We start from the raw sequence: 17,478 nt of genomic DNA on the forward strand, positions 1-17,478 counted from the left end.
GAAGGGTTCTTGCATTTTCAGAGTTCATGGAAGGTGGTGGGTGATGCCAAGCAGCAAGAGGGGAAAGGAGACATGAAAAGGCAGACTTGCTCAGCTCCAGCCTGGGGAGGAAGGGTGCGGTGAGAACAAACAACTGGGCGCACTGTGCCAAAATGAGCAGTCCTCCTTTCCCAACCTATTTGCAGCTATATGGCCATGTCCCCTCCCTTGTGCTGACCCTAACACTCATCTGAGGAGCGTCAGGACTGATGCAAGGCAGGAGCATGGTGCCAGGAAAGGAGAGGGCCTGGGAGAGAGACCGGTCACACTGGAAGAGACCTGCCCTGAGCAGTGGCACCAAAAGGAGTAGGCCAGCTGGGACACAAAGGTTTCCATCCAGCAAATGACTCCTCACCTTAAGCAGGAAGCTCATTTCCCTCCACAGCTAGTGAGGATAAACAGTCTTTTAACTACATGGGAATATCCCATCCAACTTTTTTTTTTTTCTGATTCCACTGTTTCCTAGCACAACACACTTAAACAACAAGCTTTGAAAACCAGAGATGCCATCCCATGGGAAGTGGAAGATGACTTTGGTCTCAGCAGAGCTCCCAGTACTGCTGTGCTCTGAATAGGGAGACCTTGCAGTGGTGATCAGGGACATCCTATGGCAGCGAGACCTGAAGCAGGACCATGCAGGGAAACACTGGCATTTACATTTTCATGTAGGTTGTAGGGGCACTGTCTAGAACTCAGGTAAACTCCTAATAGTTTTTTCAGTCCTTCTAAAAAAAAATAAATTTCATTGTTCTTCCAGGATCACTGGAAAATGGCCTTTTGACATGGTCTGGGGGCATCAGCTGCACAACCACTCCACCAGTGCTACCCTTGCAGCAAAGGTCTTGAGGCAGAGCTCAGATGAAAGGGAGATGTTGACAGGATGCCAAGTCTAAACCCTCTGGAAAAAGGCAGAAAAGAGGACCAAGGGGCAAAACTATATCTGGGTCCTGCCGCAAAAGCCCATGCTTCTGTTAAGTCTGAATAAAACCCTTTGATCCAAATATCCCCACTTTTTAGGGATTCCAAACTCAAGTGAAAACACAGCGGTTTCACCCTAGCTTGAAACACAGCCTCACACCTTTGATTTCTCAGGACAGGTCATTTTTCTTGGGGTAGAGAGCACGTGGACAGCAACAGATACCTCATGTCTGGTTCAGACAGACCAACCAAAAGGCTTAAGTGGACACACACACCAACAGCAGCATGTGATGGGATTTAGTTCAAGGAAATCAAACTCTCTACCCCACCTCCTGAGCTTATGCTTTAAAGACCAGTCCTGTGCTCACAGCTGGAATTTATGTGAGTCCTGCCTTATTAATTAAGTGTAGCCAGTGCCTTTTCCCCCTAAATTCCAACAGAAGCAATTAGAAAGCAGATACTTCACACAGAACAGCTGGTTCTTTTAACACCCTCTCCATGCTATTTGCTCCCCTCCCCCAGCCAATTCATGACCCACTTTTCCAACCTTTCATGTAATGGAGAAGGAGAGTAAAAATCAAGGTGGCAAAACCAGGGGCAGCAGAAAACCATATTCTTATTAAAAATCATTTAGTGCCATGTTGAAAGCAGAGGGGTGTTGCTCAGAGCACTCTTCTGAGCAGGGAATTGTGACATTGACCTAACAGATGGGAAAAAAAGCCTTGGCTGTCTACTGTGTCCTTCTTAAAAGGGGATCTGTATCAAAGTAGCAGCGTATTTTCTTCACCGCAGGCTGTTGATGTCATTAGAGCAAGTCTCGTTTTTATTTCGCGCCAGAGTTAAGAGTCACATAAAATTGGCACAGGTGAAGGCACCAGGCCCATTAAGTTGTGCAATGTGACTCTCTGGGAATTTTTTGAATGTTTGTGCACCTTCAATTTATTTATGCTTGGACAAGCCAGCCCCAGAGCCTCTCCTCCCTGTTTCCCACTATGAATACAGCCTCAATCCTGCCATTAGACCTGTAAAAACGCCACTCAAGCCACTAAATTTCCTCCACTCCTGGGAAGGATCCAGTTACAGGGAGGTCGGTCCTGCCCCTCTCTGTAACATGCATCACCAGGAGATGCTACCCATGTAAAATTAAACCTATAGCCAAAATCAGTGAAAGTCAAATCTGCCCTTGCCAAACAATGCTAAGCACATGTTCTACTCCCAGACAGGTACTCTAGAGGCTGGCTCTTGACTAAAGATAGGTAGAACTTTCCAGAAGGAAACCAAGTTAAGTGGAATGAAGATTAATTTGCCTCTGCAAAGGGGCAGGGACATAATTCCAGTGTATCTGAAGCAAAGGGGTGCTTAAGAATCACAACATCTCTTTTTCTGGCATGTCTGATGTTTTTTTAATGTAGAATTTTTAAGTAAAATAGAGATCTGGTCCCACACAGGGTATCTGCTCATAGCATTGATACGAGTAATAGCAAAAGAGCAGACAGCTAAAGTACCCCAGTGCTGTGAGATTTTACTGCTAGATGATTCCTCATTGATCCTGAAATGAAGCAGGCATTTTCAGTTATAATATGGGGAAGATTTAGGTCCAGCCATAAACCTCCAGGTTTTTTTTTCCTAAAAGAGCTAGCTGTCAGAGAGGCTGTTATTGCAGCCATCCATCCAGATGTTTGCCATCTTTATCACAAATATTCAGGAGTCACACTCACACACTTTACAGCTGCCTGATGAGGTAGCTATCTAATACCTACATTACAGACAGGGAGAACAAGTTAGCAGGGATTAAATGCCCAGCTTCCCACAAAACAACACAGGTGTGGCTAGAAATCAAAACTCCCAACTTCCAATCTTTGCTGTGTTATACTAATCTGCTTATGTGCTTTGCTGTTAAAAATCATTTCGGTAACATGTACTACAAACTAGTACTCCTAATCAAACAGAAAGATCAGCATATGCTAGGAAAATCTGAACAGTTGATAAGTCACCTGAACACCCTTCACTCTCCCTTTTTTCTGGGTCTTTCTAGAAGGAGAAAACTAAAAGGGCACCCCTTTATCACTGCAAAGGCTTCAGCTAATGAGAGCAGAAATCACATTATATATTTTGGCAGTTAGTAATAAATACTATTATTAAAGCTATAATAAGATCAGCTAATGCTGTATGAAATACTAGTGATGTCTGAGCACAAAGTGGAGCCCCCATCTCTTCAGTTAAAATTACAAAATGATTAACAGCCCAATTAAAAACATTTTTGTTTTTGACATGATAAATTATACTTTATCTACCTATGTGTAGATGTAATTGATTATTTTATCCGTTTGCTGTTGGCTGTCATTAAAAAAGACAGATACCATGGCTTTCTGGCCTCTCTCCCGCTGAGAGAAAGAACAAATCCTGTTATTAACGACAGACAGGATCATTATGAAAAAATTCCATTTGCCACTAGGCAACATAGCCGAGTTCCAGTAATTATTGTATTAGTCAAGCTGTTGAGAAGTTCCATAAAATTGAGAGAGTTTTTAAGGAGCATTCAACATTATTTGGCAACTTTTGTGATGTAACAATTAAAACCATGCTCCAGGCCCCAAAATGTGCGGGAGATTGCCAAAATGAGATAAAACCCTAGAGGGCCCCTGACTTGCAAAGAAGAAAAAAAAAAAAATCAAACTGTTTACTTTTAGGATCAGACATTCATCAACATTTGGCTTTTGTTTCAGCCAGTGTCAGATAATAACAGCACCACATTTTCAGTCAGCTTCTAACAAAACTCTACACACTTTGGTGTCAGGCATCTGAGAGTTAGCTGAGGCTGACACCAGCTTCTCTTCAGGGGAGCTCTGTGGGAGCTGATGCTACCAACCTTGCTTAGCAGAAAGATCCCTCGGAGCACTCAGCCGTACCTTCTGGAGTGAATCATGTCTATTCTCCACCAGTGAACATCAGGAAATCACTGGGGATATGTGCAAGTTATTCCTTCCTCTCACATCTAGGAGCTGAGCCAGGCAACATCTCAAATTGTCAGGGCTCCAGGGGATAAAGCAGAAGTCTCCTGTCCCCATCAACCTGCCAAGGATCTGTTAAATATATTAAAAAAAAAAATCACACTTCAAAACTGCAAAGGGAAATTGCTACTGAACCAACTTATGGCCATGTTTATCATCTACCTACTTCTCTCCTGAGTGATGTTAGGGAATAATGATTTATAATACCAGAAATGAAGGTACAGTATGAAGCTTCTGCAGTGAAAGGTGGTTACAAAATGCAGCGCTAGTTTAGCCTACTACAGACTATAGCAACCACATCAAGAGCACATTTGGTTGCAAAGAACTTAAAAGGGATTGATCTCCCTTCCCCAAATAATGTGCCCAAGTCAGCAAGTTTCCACATATCAAAGAACTGTGATGGGAGCAGTAGTTTTCAGAGCAGTGAAAGGGAGCTGGGATCTGATCATGGGATGAAGAGCCAGAATACTGCTGTTGTCACTAGGGAATGGCAGTAGGGCAGGGTTTAGCGCTAGCATCCTGCCAGTCTCCACCTGGAACATGCTGTACCAAGTAGGACAGATAAAAAGATACACTGGAGCCTGCCATAATATAGCCTTTCATCACACAGCTCCCAGATTGGAGATGGCTGCCAACTGTTAGGGCCTGCTGACCTATTTATTAATAAAAGAACCAAACCCACAACCCTTAGTAATCATGGCTTCTATCTTATTTAAATGGGAACAGTGGCATGGTACTACATGCCAAGGGCCAGCCACCTGTGGCGCATGGGCAGCTCTCGAACCATATGTTGTATTGCCAAGGCAAAGGCAGGAGCTCAGACTTGTGAGGGAGAGGGTGTGTGAAAGAAAAGCAGCTTCTCTCTTCAAGCTCTGAAACTTATTTTGCTGCTATGCAAGGCAGGCATGCCTGAGTCCCTAAGCTCAGGAATCAGCAAATGCTGGAAGCTACTGCCACGTTTTCCAGCACATTTAACCTCCAGGTCGTGCCTGGCAATTGCTAGGGTGTGGTGAGATGTGTTGCTATAGGAGTATAAAACTCTCAATAACTAACTAGTTGCTTTTTGGAAAACATCGCTTTGCAGTTTTCTTCAGCAGAGCTAAAGCATATAATATGATAGTATTCAATTTTCTACTTTTTGTAGCTGTCATATAAAGTGAAGCATCCTAGGTCAAGCTCAAGGTCAGCATCTACTGGCGTGGAGAATGAATAATTTCAGCTTATTCTTGAATTATATGAGAAATTGTGCCAAATCTTCAACATATTAGACTAGTGCCAGATGAAGGCTTAGAAAGTTTTTTTAACGTTACTTATTAGCCCTAAAACTTCCATTATTAAAAGAATGATGTTACAACATACATACATAAGAGCCATCTAAACTTTAAAAAATAATCTGAAAAAACTTAGATTCCTCACATTTTTTTGTTAGTCCCTTTGGTTTACAGCTCATCTCAACCATCATTGAGGAAAACACAAACTACAGCACATAGCAAAGGGAACTCAGTGATGAAATAGGGAGAGTGGAACAGATTGATAGTGCATTGTCTGTGGTTGTTGCTGAGAACAAGATGAACTAACTGGAAAAACAAAAATATAACTTTATAATGAAATTGTAGGAATTTTGGATCAAGAGCTACAAAGAAGGCTTAAATGCCCCAATTCAACCAACTCCCCTCAGACCACTCCTATAGTGCCCCTGTGGACTGCAGTCAAGCCTGCACAATTCAACCCGTTTCCATCCCAGCCTCGATGTTCAGGCTCTAGTCTGTAGGTGCTTGCATCTCTCCCAAGTTGTGTCAGCTGGGGTTGCTGTTCAGAAGGATGCCAGATGGCTAGTATGTTGGCCAACCTGATTTCCAGGTGACTGATTTTTGTAGCTACCACTTTAATTAAAATAAAAGACAAGTTTATCACCTGCTAATACATGTCCCTTGGTCAATAGGCATGCAGCAGGCAGAGCCACATACTTCTCTTCCACACCACCAGTATCCAGAAGAAAAAAAAATTAGCTCATCTGTTAAAGTTATCAGGCCCTTTGTGCTTCACTGTATCAATTCCTATTTATAGGATTCAGTGCCCTCTACTGAGCAGAACCAAAAAAAGCATTAATGTGTCATGGGCCCTGCAAAGTTACTGTTAAGGTACAGCAGCATTAGAGCTGAGCAGTTAGAAGTCTACCTCTCCCCTTTATGCCCACACATGCTCCCAGTGCCTCATCTGCCACCAATGTTTCCAAGTTATTGTAAAGCACCACATGCAAAGTATTGAGGAATTTGCAATGGCTACAGAGCTGTCAGAAGGGTAACATGTCACTTTCTGGAAGGGGAAATCCATGTGGACATATGGTAGTCTTGAAAAGAGCTGGACTAGCAACCTTGGCAGGCTTGAGCTGAACAGAAATGTTGCTGCTTTGCCTTGATCTTTATTTACAATAAACGCCTCGGCTCCAGCTCAGCGTTTTATCTGGGAACAGCTGCCGGCATTTCTGTGACCGTGTTCCGACTCATTGCTGCACTGACATATTTATATGTGGGCCAGGGCCCGGGCAGCTGTGAATAAGGGGCCATATATCAAGAGAGGAAAAAGGGATGCAAAGATGAATTTTATGAAATATTTTCCATTTTTCTTTGACTTGGTTGTGCATTTTGCTACGGCCCATTGGGCACTCACTCAGCACTTGGACACTTTGCTCCATGCAGTCTCGCCTATATTTCTAATTGTGTCTACATGCCAAGCTTAGCCCAGTACCTGAGGCAGCCCACAGGAAAAGAGAGATTCAAAAAAAAAGAAAAAGGTGGGTTGGAGGCAAATTTCCTGCCCTTGAATGGCATGTACCATGGAAAGAGAATGATGTCTTGTAAGTCACCAGTCTTTCCTGACTTCTGCAGGACATAAGCTGTTGCATTCTACATCTGAGTGCAAAAGTGAGAGAGGTTATTTCCACTAGTTTGTGAGAGAAAACAATAAAGCCTTCTTTGCAATTTAAGGAGGTCATATCTTTTATTTCTTCTCTGGGCAATGTAAAGGGTTAATTCTTTACAGTGTTGACTTCATCCTTTCCTTTTTCCCTGTGGCTAATAGGTTAGATGTGTTGACTCTGTTTAAAAAGACAGGCTTTGGACATAATATTAATGATATTGTATGTGTAATAACATTAGAAAACAAACACAGAGGCACCTGGGGAGTCTGAAGGCATCTTCTGGCCTTTCTGGGCTGACAGCACAGACTGGCCCTCCAACAACTCCATGTGGAAAACACCCAAGAGAGTTTACTTTAAGTGACCCTCTCACCTTTCAAACAATGAGAAGTCAGGAGCATTGTGAATCTGAAAACTTGTTTCATAGGAAAAGGCCATTGCTCAACTACCTGAAGAGCAGAGGGGAAAAAAAGGAATCCAGAGAAGCAATCAGAAAGAAAAGCTGGACATTTGAATGGAATAACTGCTAGTGTCTTTCCTCTGGCACCAACGTCCTAACAAAGACGGTAAGAGTTTTTCCCTTACGTTTTTGCAAGGCAAAGATGGGAAGAGAGCACTGTTTCTTTATTCATTTGTCTTAAGAGGCCCACTAGCACCAAAAAGTCACTGCAAATACATATCCAAGGCTCAGGTTTGTCCCACTGGGATGCAAGAACTGCATGCTCCCTTGACAGCCTATGGACAGATCCAAACCAGCATATGGAATTGCTTATTTCCCTCTACTATCCATTTAGTAGGTCTAGGAGAGAGAAGCACAATTCCAGTTACATCACCATGGGACGATCTGAAAGCTAGGTAGGCTTAATCGATCATTTGCAGATACTACATACCACACATAAGGCGTCAGTACAGTAAGTCTCACTTCAAAGACATGTCAGGCTTTGTGCGGGTGTCCTATCCTAAGTGTCATAGTACAGGCAAAATAAACTAGATACCCTACTGCTGCCAAACCATAGATTTTTCTAGTACAGTTGTGCTTAAATGGAGCTGAATCAAAGTGATCTCACCTTGGATAAAGGGCCAGCAGCTCTCAGGAAGAGATCTTCTCCATTGAGTAAAACATGTCAGCACCATTAAGGAAACTTCTTGGAGAGTTCTTTGGAATTCTCTTCTCTGGATGGTTTTGTTACCTGCACTGGAGCAGCTGCAATTGCATTGGGAAGGAGCACTGGATGTCCTCAAGCATGCCCAGAGCTCAGCAGGAGACTGGCAGGGGGAAAAAAGACAAGGGGATTAAGCTAAGACATGGGGATCATTGAGGGACACACTCAAGATCACGGATGATGCTTATACCAAGAACTGGACCCACCAAGCTATCCAACACCTCTGAATTTTTCATTGAGGATTAGAGTGCATTTAGGAGTCCTTTTTAATATATAAATGCACGATTTGGAGCTATGAAAGAATGGCAAATTAAATATTGAGGAGTTTGTCACATCTCTGTTCAAAGCAGGCTAACATTTCATGTAAGGAATTACATGCTTCAGACAGTTGCAATTATCTTCTGCACAAATAATTTAAGCTTACTTTGTCTGTTGTATTCTGATTTCAATTTTTATTGGAAATATAAATACCTATGTCGGTCACCAAACCAAATAAAACAAACATATTGAGTAGGGTCTATTATAGACTAATATGGAAACAAATAATCTGTGAGTCTGGTTTTATTTATAAGCTTATTTGAGTTTTTACTCTAGGCTCATATTAATCGGGTTTGTGGTTTCCACATCTGTACTGCTGATGCCCAGTGCAGACAGCATGCCAAGTCAGACCTGGGCATCCTCCAAGCCCTAAATGGAAAACATATGCTTCAACTCTAGCTACCTCAAGACAAGCAGGGCAAGTAACCTACCAAGTAACCACAGCGGGTGCAGAAGGCAGAGCAAAACTCAGGGGAGCTTTCTGAGGTGCCTGCTTGCAAGCTTCTTGCTTCTGACTTGCTGCAGGGGCAGCCAGGCTGCCGCCTGCATTATATTTGCTCTCTCTGATGATCAAGAGATACCAGTTCCCTTCACAGCCTCCCTTTCCTCTAGCTGTAGCTAGAAATTCCCAGACTGGACCAGTTAGTTCATAGTGTCAGCTAGTAATCCATATTCTAGAGGAAGATGGAAGAACTCCTGCAGATGATAGCAATGCAGTATGAATTCTTTCCAGAACCCTTGATTATTTTTAATATTTATAAAAAGCATTCTGAATGTTCATGAGAGCCATAAATATATATATAAAAAATGCCCATGCCCCTTGTCAAGCCAAAATGGATCCAGCTGTTTTGTGGTGCTGGTCTCTGATTGCGGAGAATCCCTGTATTAATGAAAGATGTATAATGGGAATCCCAAACTAGAAATATGATCTCTGCTAAAGACTGTTCAAATCAGCTATTAGAGAATATTTCAGGGAAGTATGTGAATACAAAGCTAATTTTCAATACAGCCGAGATCCAGTCCTAGGAACCCATCTCCACATGGACATCTGACTGCTTGCAGACACTTTTCAGAGTAAGCTGCTTCCAGACAAACTTTGCTCTGTGCTGCTACAACATCTCCTGAGTTTGTGCCAATATAACTGTATCACTCATACTGCTTCTTCCTCAAGCACAGGAGGGAGGCCAGTATGTAAACTGCAGCAAAATGACATATATGACAGTAGTGAGAGAAAAGGAAGCAGTATTCATAGAATCATAGAATCATAAAATAGTTAGGGTTGGAAAGGACCTTAAGATCATCTCATTCCAATCCCTCTGCCATGGGCAGGGAGCTGGCATAAGCACTAGAAACTTGGCAGAGCCAATCAAATTTATTCCTTATGTACCCTCTGATGGTCATCAGTCAGTCTCTCTCACCTGTAGGAATTATCTCTGTCCTCACAATTTTGATAAAAGACATATACAGCAGTGCCATAAAATGTTTTTTTTTCAAGTTACCATAGTATTGTCTCTGTGTATTGTCCATACAGAATACCATGATTAATTTTCAGAATTCAGAGCAGGGAAAGGGGAAATATGGGGGGAGATAAAAAATTAACACAACCTCAGTGTCCCAGACATGTTGAAGGGAATCACTCCGTCATCTATCATTCTCCTCGGAGAACTGCTTGGCCCAATATGGCTGCTCCACTGGCTCCCAGGCAGAGACAATTGTTATGAAACTGAGATGGCAAAAGAGCAGTGTCTGATAACAGAGGGGCAGATCTGTCAACAGCACAGAAGGCAGTCATTCCTTGTGGCAGTGGCTAGAGAAAAGAAGATGCAATTAACAATTAGCTTTGGTATCAGAAGACAAAACCCTTAAAGCACAGTTTCTACTGCAGCAAATCAAATCACAGACTTAGGAATTAATGGTTCAAAGTCTTGGTTCTTGCCTTCTAGATATACTATAAGATGAAAGAGAAAGTGAGTTTCCCCTGCCACTTCATTCTGGCTAGCGAAGAACTGGGACTTAGCCATGGAAAAAAGCCAACTTCGCAACAGTCACAGGAAATGAAAATAGCTTTGCAGCATTTCCAAGCAAATTCAGCATACCTTCAGCTTTGCATTTTAGGCATAAAATTCAGGCTCTTCACCCCAGAAAACAAAACTGAAGCTTTTCAGCAGGTGTTGTACTATCTTCCATTCCCATTCTCTGCTTGAAGCTCCACAGTTTCTGAAGTTAGAACAAATTCACAGGGAGCTCTCGGTGTGTCAAAGTGGCTTTGCTTTAGTAGGTTTGACCTCCGAGTTGCATCTGCCTTCTCCCAGACTTGGTTAATGGTTCTGGAAAAACATGCTCATGCCAGTTACACTGTTTATATACATAAACTGAAGGTTTATGTACATTGCTTTCTTTTAATCATCTCAAAACCTCTGTAATGCAGCCCTGGCAACAACTGATCCAAGAAGTTGTATCCCCAAGCAGTGAGTCTAAGCTATGCTGTAGGAAAAGGCAAGATTCAGAAAACATAATTTCTAGACATGGGTCATATGTTTATTGTCAAGCGCTGCCTCAGAAGGATGGACTGGGTTTTCAGCTTAGAAATTCCAGGTATAATTTAGATCTGTTGGACTTAATTTCCAGCAGAGACTAGATCTATATAATCCATGTTATAGATTCAGATTATGACATCTTCCACAAGCCAGTACTTGAAATAAAGCAACAAAATTGCCTTTTTTTTACTAAACATACAGAAAAGGTGTTTGTATGATAATTTTTTTATAGATAAAAGTATATCTAACTATACTGTCAGTGTTGCCCATTTGACAGATGTGGTTTAGGCACAGCTTAGTCTGCATCAATGGCTATAGCTGCAGGTTTTCCTAGAGCACTTAAATATTACAAGTCCCATAATCATGCTTCTGGGGAGGCCGCATCTCAAACAATGTGATGTGTAAGCAATACTATCAATATATGCATAAATGAACTATTTCTGGGGCAAAGTCAGGTCTCTTCCTCTCCTTAATATACCCCAGGCATGGATTAATTAGGACTCTCAAATGATGTTAAAGAATTACCTTGTTCTATGATTTCACAGTTCACAGGTGCAGGAGACCAAATCCAGAAGAGCCTATAGCATAGCCAGCTATTCTCTCCTCCCTTTTTCCTGATCTCTTTGGTTCTTTGTGCCCTACAATAATTTCTCCTTCTGTTCTCCAGCCTCCTTTTTATTTTTCTTTGTCCATAGCACACTACAAATTATTGGTGGTTGCAATGATTAATTTCACAACTCACACCTAATTTGACCCTAATTACTTTGCCTGCAAAAGGGACAACTCCTTGTTGATCCAGACAACTTATCACCCCATGAACACAATAAAAAGGCAGAGCTGGTTATCAGCAGGGAGATGCCCATTAGTATTTTTACAGGCAGAATGTCGGGAGGTCCCTTATCAAGCAGGGAGTTGGCATGTACTCCAGGCATGCAAAGGGAGGTGGGGGGGAGGCAGGCTGCTTTCAGCCTGCAAGGCCACACAATATGGGAAGTGGTCGCTTGAAAGAGGAGTGGGAAGAATGACAGATGGTTTGTGCCTGTGCTTTTTTGTAGAGGACACTGGGTTCCTGCCATGGGAACAGCATGGACAGTAAAGGCAGCGACTAGATGTGAAGAGTGACAAAGCAAGTCAGCCACGGACAGCCCGTGGGAGGCCAGAGGAAATGCACCATTAGTCAAAGCTGGAGGAAAAATAAAATGCGATGACAACTGGGCCATTCATGTGCTTCCCCTTCAAGGACTGACCAGACCCTTCGCAACTCAAAAGACTCAAGTATCAGCTTCTTTTTCTCTTCAGCCAAGCTAATGCGCACCGGCACAGTTTGAGAAACTCCCTTGTCACATTAATTCTTATCTTGTTGTTCTTGGCTGCACTTCACTGAAATACAGTGAGGGAGAGTGCTTCAATTAATAATGTAGATCTAAGTGAACACCCCCCTCCAATGTTCTTAGGCGTCAACTCAATAGCTTAAAGCAAATGTTCGCCCAACTTGTGAACTTGGAAAATATTAGGACTTTCAGATCTAGAGCGTAAGACAATGAAGTGGCCTCACAAGTATGTCTAAGCCACACACATGGGACAATGTCATCATTCTAGGGTGACCTTCTGCACTTTGAGATTTTGCTACTCCATACAAAAATGCAAGACCATAGAGCTCTCAGTAAGCACAGTGACAGAGAAGGCAACCTTGCATTTCACATGCAGATTTCATCAGATGTTCCACTTTGCCACTGTCATGGAAAGCCAGAGGCACTGTTGTCACAGCTTGTGAATCTGATATGTTTCGTCATTAAAGAAAGATGATGCCTTTCAGAAGGTCCAACTGTAAACACAAATGGTTGGTCTCTTATTCTTCAACTGGGACTATACCACAGTTAAGTACCAGACATACTTAGAACTTCCTCCTCTACAGTTATAGTATTTCCAGATTTGGAAAGTACAAGGGAGTTCAAGGAAGATGCAAGCAGAAAATCCTGAAATGACCTCTTACAAATACACTGGGCTCTTAACCTATCAAAAGCAAATTCACTTATTAACACCTAAACAGGGGTAAAAGTAGCTAAGTAAAATTGAATGAGCATGTAATGAAAAAACAGAACAACAAAAATTCAAGGAGCAGGGAGCAATACAATTAAATCCCTAATTGGGGATAAGAACCAAAGTCCTGACCTGAAACTTCAAGCTATCATGACAGACATAGGATGAATAAGGCCAGAAATCAATGCAAGCAAAGTCTGAAGTGTCAAGAGAACTTCTCATTACTTTTTTGTGTTTAAAATACGTCTAAGAAATAAACTGAATGCTAATTAAAGAGGCAAAAATCAAAAGCATTCCCATGATTCAGTTAGATCCCAGTCTGGTGTAAATTAAATGAGTCAAAAAAACCCCTCCTTTGACAATCTGAGACCCACTTCTTAAGTCTCCAAAGCAGCTTAAATTGCTTCCTGTTATATGGTTAATAATTGTTGCTTTCTACATTATGGGAATCATTCATCTAAGATAGCCAAACTGAACAGTGCTACCAGGATATGATCTGATCACCCTAATGCCCAAACTACTGTGCCTAACAGCTTCTTCTCAATTATTCTTGCCAGCAGAACGTCAGCTGACTCCATTTCTCTAGTAAAATGCCCAAGTTTCCTGATGTTTTCAGCTATGTTTGCACAAATTGCCTTCGTGTGAAGTTGAAAATTACTGCACTGCCTCTTGATCCTTTGAGAGAGACAAAAAGGAAGGTTACAATGATAAAATAAAAATGCCCCGGCTCAAACCCTTGTCCCAGTTGAACAAAGGTGTTTAAATAAAGATTGCTGTGCATTACTGATTGTGTTACAAACTAAGGCGTCATGTACAACAACTCATCCTCCTGCATAAAGCTAAAAGCTGATACATAACCTGTTGCTCTGACACAGTGTGAATACTGGTTGGCTGCATTACGGTTCGTTCACACATTAGTAAGAGATAAAAATAAAACAAGCTTTCAATTCTGTTTTTTAGGAGCATGCCATGGAGTAATGTATTTGGGCCTTGTCTCACGGGGAGCCTGCAAAGAAGGGAACATTTATTTATTTTCTTGATTCTTTGTTTAAAGCCTGAAAGCTGTCTGTTTTCACTGTTTTCTTTCCTTTGGAATTTTATTTTACTGGAGTTACATAATATTCTAATAGACAAAGCCTGATCAGGTATGTATAGGTCTTTTGGTTTAGATCTGTTTGAGTTCAGTTACCACCTAGCTAATTCTAACTCTTTACACAGCCTTAAGAAAAAGAAGCCTCCTCATGAAAGACTTACAAAGAGGGGTCGTGATGTTCAGTTTTATGCCAAAACAAGGAAAAGCAAGCCTGATTTGCATGTTGCTTTAAAGTAAAGGGAAAGAAGATGGAAAAAATCCAACAGTCTTTCTGAAGGATCTGAAGAAAAACTGATAAGGAGGTGCAGAAAGCATATCTTTACTGTTCATCTTTCATGGAGTTTAAAAGGGTTTCCTTAAATTACTATACGAGTACATTGGACATACCACAAACTGCTGAGACTTTTACTTGGAAAAAATTTCCCGCACCCCCTCCTTGAAGATGCTGATTCTGACAGGCTGCAACTCCCAAAACCTCTATCTAAGTAACAATGCAAAGCACCTTGTTCAAACAAGACTGGTCTCCATTTCACACTACCCCCCAGGGAATATCCACTTTTCTCTTTGTACTATATCTCTCTGACTGATGCAATCAGATTCTGGAAACCTACCTTATTAGTTTATATTCCAGTTTCTTAGGGATGATGTTAATTTTCCATTGTAGGACCAGAAGAGTTTAGATGTGCTAGATCTTGAAAACAACAACAAAAGACACACACATAGTACCATGCTTAAAAATGGACTTCAGTGAACAGCAGTCCTTGCAAAGAAAGTCCAGGGATTACAAAGACACTCTCCTAACTCCACCAGTGCTTGAAATGAGTTATTTTATAATTACAGGATGTATAAGTAAATATGCATTTTCTTACTTATTCACATGAGATATTCTGCTTCATTTCTACACCAGTTCACTGTACTAATTGCTTACTTCCTAGATCAGTGGTTTAGTACTAAGTCGTTATACTGCGATGGCCAAAGAGTTCCATTATATCCATTAAAGAGTAGATAATTTTTTTTGTTTCGCACAGCAAATAAGTTCCCATTCATGTCCCAAACAGAACATCAGTAGCCAGAATGGTGTTTTCTTAAGGTACGTGTAAGATTAAAGACTGAAATCAGATGCAGTGTTGCCAAGGTCTTTGTAATATGCATGTTTTTCATGGCAAGATGATTGACAAGAATTGCAGTAAGGTGCTGAAGAGGATATTTCACCTGGCTCATCAAAACTCAATGTAGAGGATTAGAACTAAGAAGAGTTGACAATATTGACTTTGAGTGTCACAACAGAAACATAATTAGCCCTTGGACAGGTAGTGGACAGAAATACTCCATTTTTAAAATAATGAGTATCTGTTACATGCTGTCCTGGGTGGGGTGGACGGGAAGTCTGCTCTGCTCCTTCCTCTTTTCCCAGTAAAATTCAAAGTTGGCACTAGAATAAATGCTTGCAAACCCAGCCTTTCTTCTGGAAGAACATCAGGAAAACTTTGTGCATAAAACTAAAAAACCTCTCTTAAAAGTGAGCACACAGATCTGAAAGGATGAAAAAGTCAATGAATTTTATACAAGTTTACTTGTTGCAAAACAAACTGTCTGCACTATGCTTATTAAAGGCATATTTCATTGCCTAATCATAGATGTCTATTGTACCTTTTATGTTTTGAATCATAATTGCAGTCTGTTCCCCAACTCTAATAATGAAAGACATTTTGGCATATGCTTCTATTGATTCCCCTTTAACAAAGCACTTAAGACACATACTTGCATCCCACCGAAATTAATGGGTAACGTTAACTTTGAACACATTGATTTCAGTGGGATTTAGACAAATGGCAATTTGTATGGGCAAAAAATTGCCTACTTTGTTGGATAGGCATGTGCCTCTGAAGAAAAGCCTTCAAACTCAGAAGTCTGTACATGCAACTGTTCTCATTAGAAATACCTTGCGCTATGGCACCTATGTTTTTATCTGAATAACTATGCTAGCAAGCAAACAAACAAAAATGTATCTGCTGTATGGAAATGTCTTTTCCAGCTCCTGGTCTGGAATGATCTAAACTGCAGAAACATTTTCCGTAGGTATAATAACATATGTGCATGCATAGATGAGAAAAAGCAAAACTTAATTGTACATAATACTTTAGCATTGAGAACAAACTACCATTAGGTAGAATATAAATAGTGCAGTATATTCAGCTCGAGAAGGGCCGTGAAGATGATCAGATGGCTGAAGCACCTCTCCTGTGAAGTGCTCCTAAGAGAGTTGAGGTTGTTCAGCCTCGTGAAGAGGGGACACCTTATAGAAGACTTCCAGTACAAAAAGGGAACTTCCAAAGAATGCTGGAGAGGGACTCTTTACAAGAGCATGTAGTGATAGAAGAAGGGGAAATGGCTTTAAACTGAAAGACAGTAGCTTTAGATTAAAGACGTTCTTTACTGGGACGGTGGTGAGGTGCTGGCACAGGCTGCCCAGAGAAGCTGTGGCTGCTCCATCCCTGGCAGTGTTCAAGGGCAGGTTGGACGGGGCTTGGAGCAATGTGGTCTAGTGGGAGGTGTCCCTGCCTGTGGCAGGGGGTTGGAACTAGCTTTATGTCCCTTCTAACCCAAACCATTCTCCAAATCTATGATTAAGTGGTACATGAAAATAAGGAATAACAATAAAAATTAGGAATTATGCTTACCTTTTTTAGCCACTGTTTCTAGATATCCTAATAAGTTAGAACCTGCAATGAAATATTCCAGAAAATCAAGAGATTAAAAATGCAAAAGTAAAAATGCCTTTAAATACAATAAAGTCAATATTCCTTCTCAGCATGAAATCCAGGGCATATACTGAGGTAATATTAACCTAGGCTGTTTCAGAAGCTCAGCATCACCAGACTTAAAGGGAACTTCTCATCAAAATAAGTGGATTTAAATTAAAATTGACATGAAATCAAACAATGTAGTCCCTATCTTTTCTGACAGAGAAGTTTCCCAGAGTTTTAAAACATATTTTGCTAGGCATTTCCCAATTCATTTTCCAACACTTTTACATAGCAGTACCCATAGCTACTAATTAGTTGTGCTGCAATGCTTTCTTTCCACTACATGTTCTGTTAAACCCCAAAGTGAATAGGTACTGTAGAATATGGTACATAGTCCTGTGCAATATCCTGACTGCACAGTATTACAAAGGCATTTATCTTGACAAATCTTCAAGAAGCATGTCAGCACATATGGACTGTGAAAATACCTGTTAGACCTCATTAGCAGGAATAAACAGGAGAGTATTTGAAACCACACTTACCAAGCCTAGAGATTCTCTTAGTTTAAATTTAAAATAAGAAGGTCATCCAGCCTGAAATAATCTTCATGGCTATTCAGTTTACACATGAGAGAGGTATCAACATCTCCTTATTAAAAGGTCTACTTCGTTTCCTTAACAAATATCTCAACCAAG

This window comes from Melopsittacus undulatus, chromosome 12 (genome assembly GCF_012275295.1).
Source record: "Melopsittacus undulatus isolate bMelUnd1 chromosome 12, bMelUnd1.mat.Z, whole genome shotgun sequence".
NCBI lineage: Eukaryota > Metazoa > Chordata > Aves > Psittaciformes > Psittaculidae > Melopsittacus > Melopsittacus undulatus.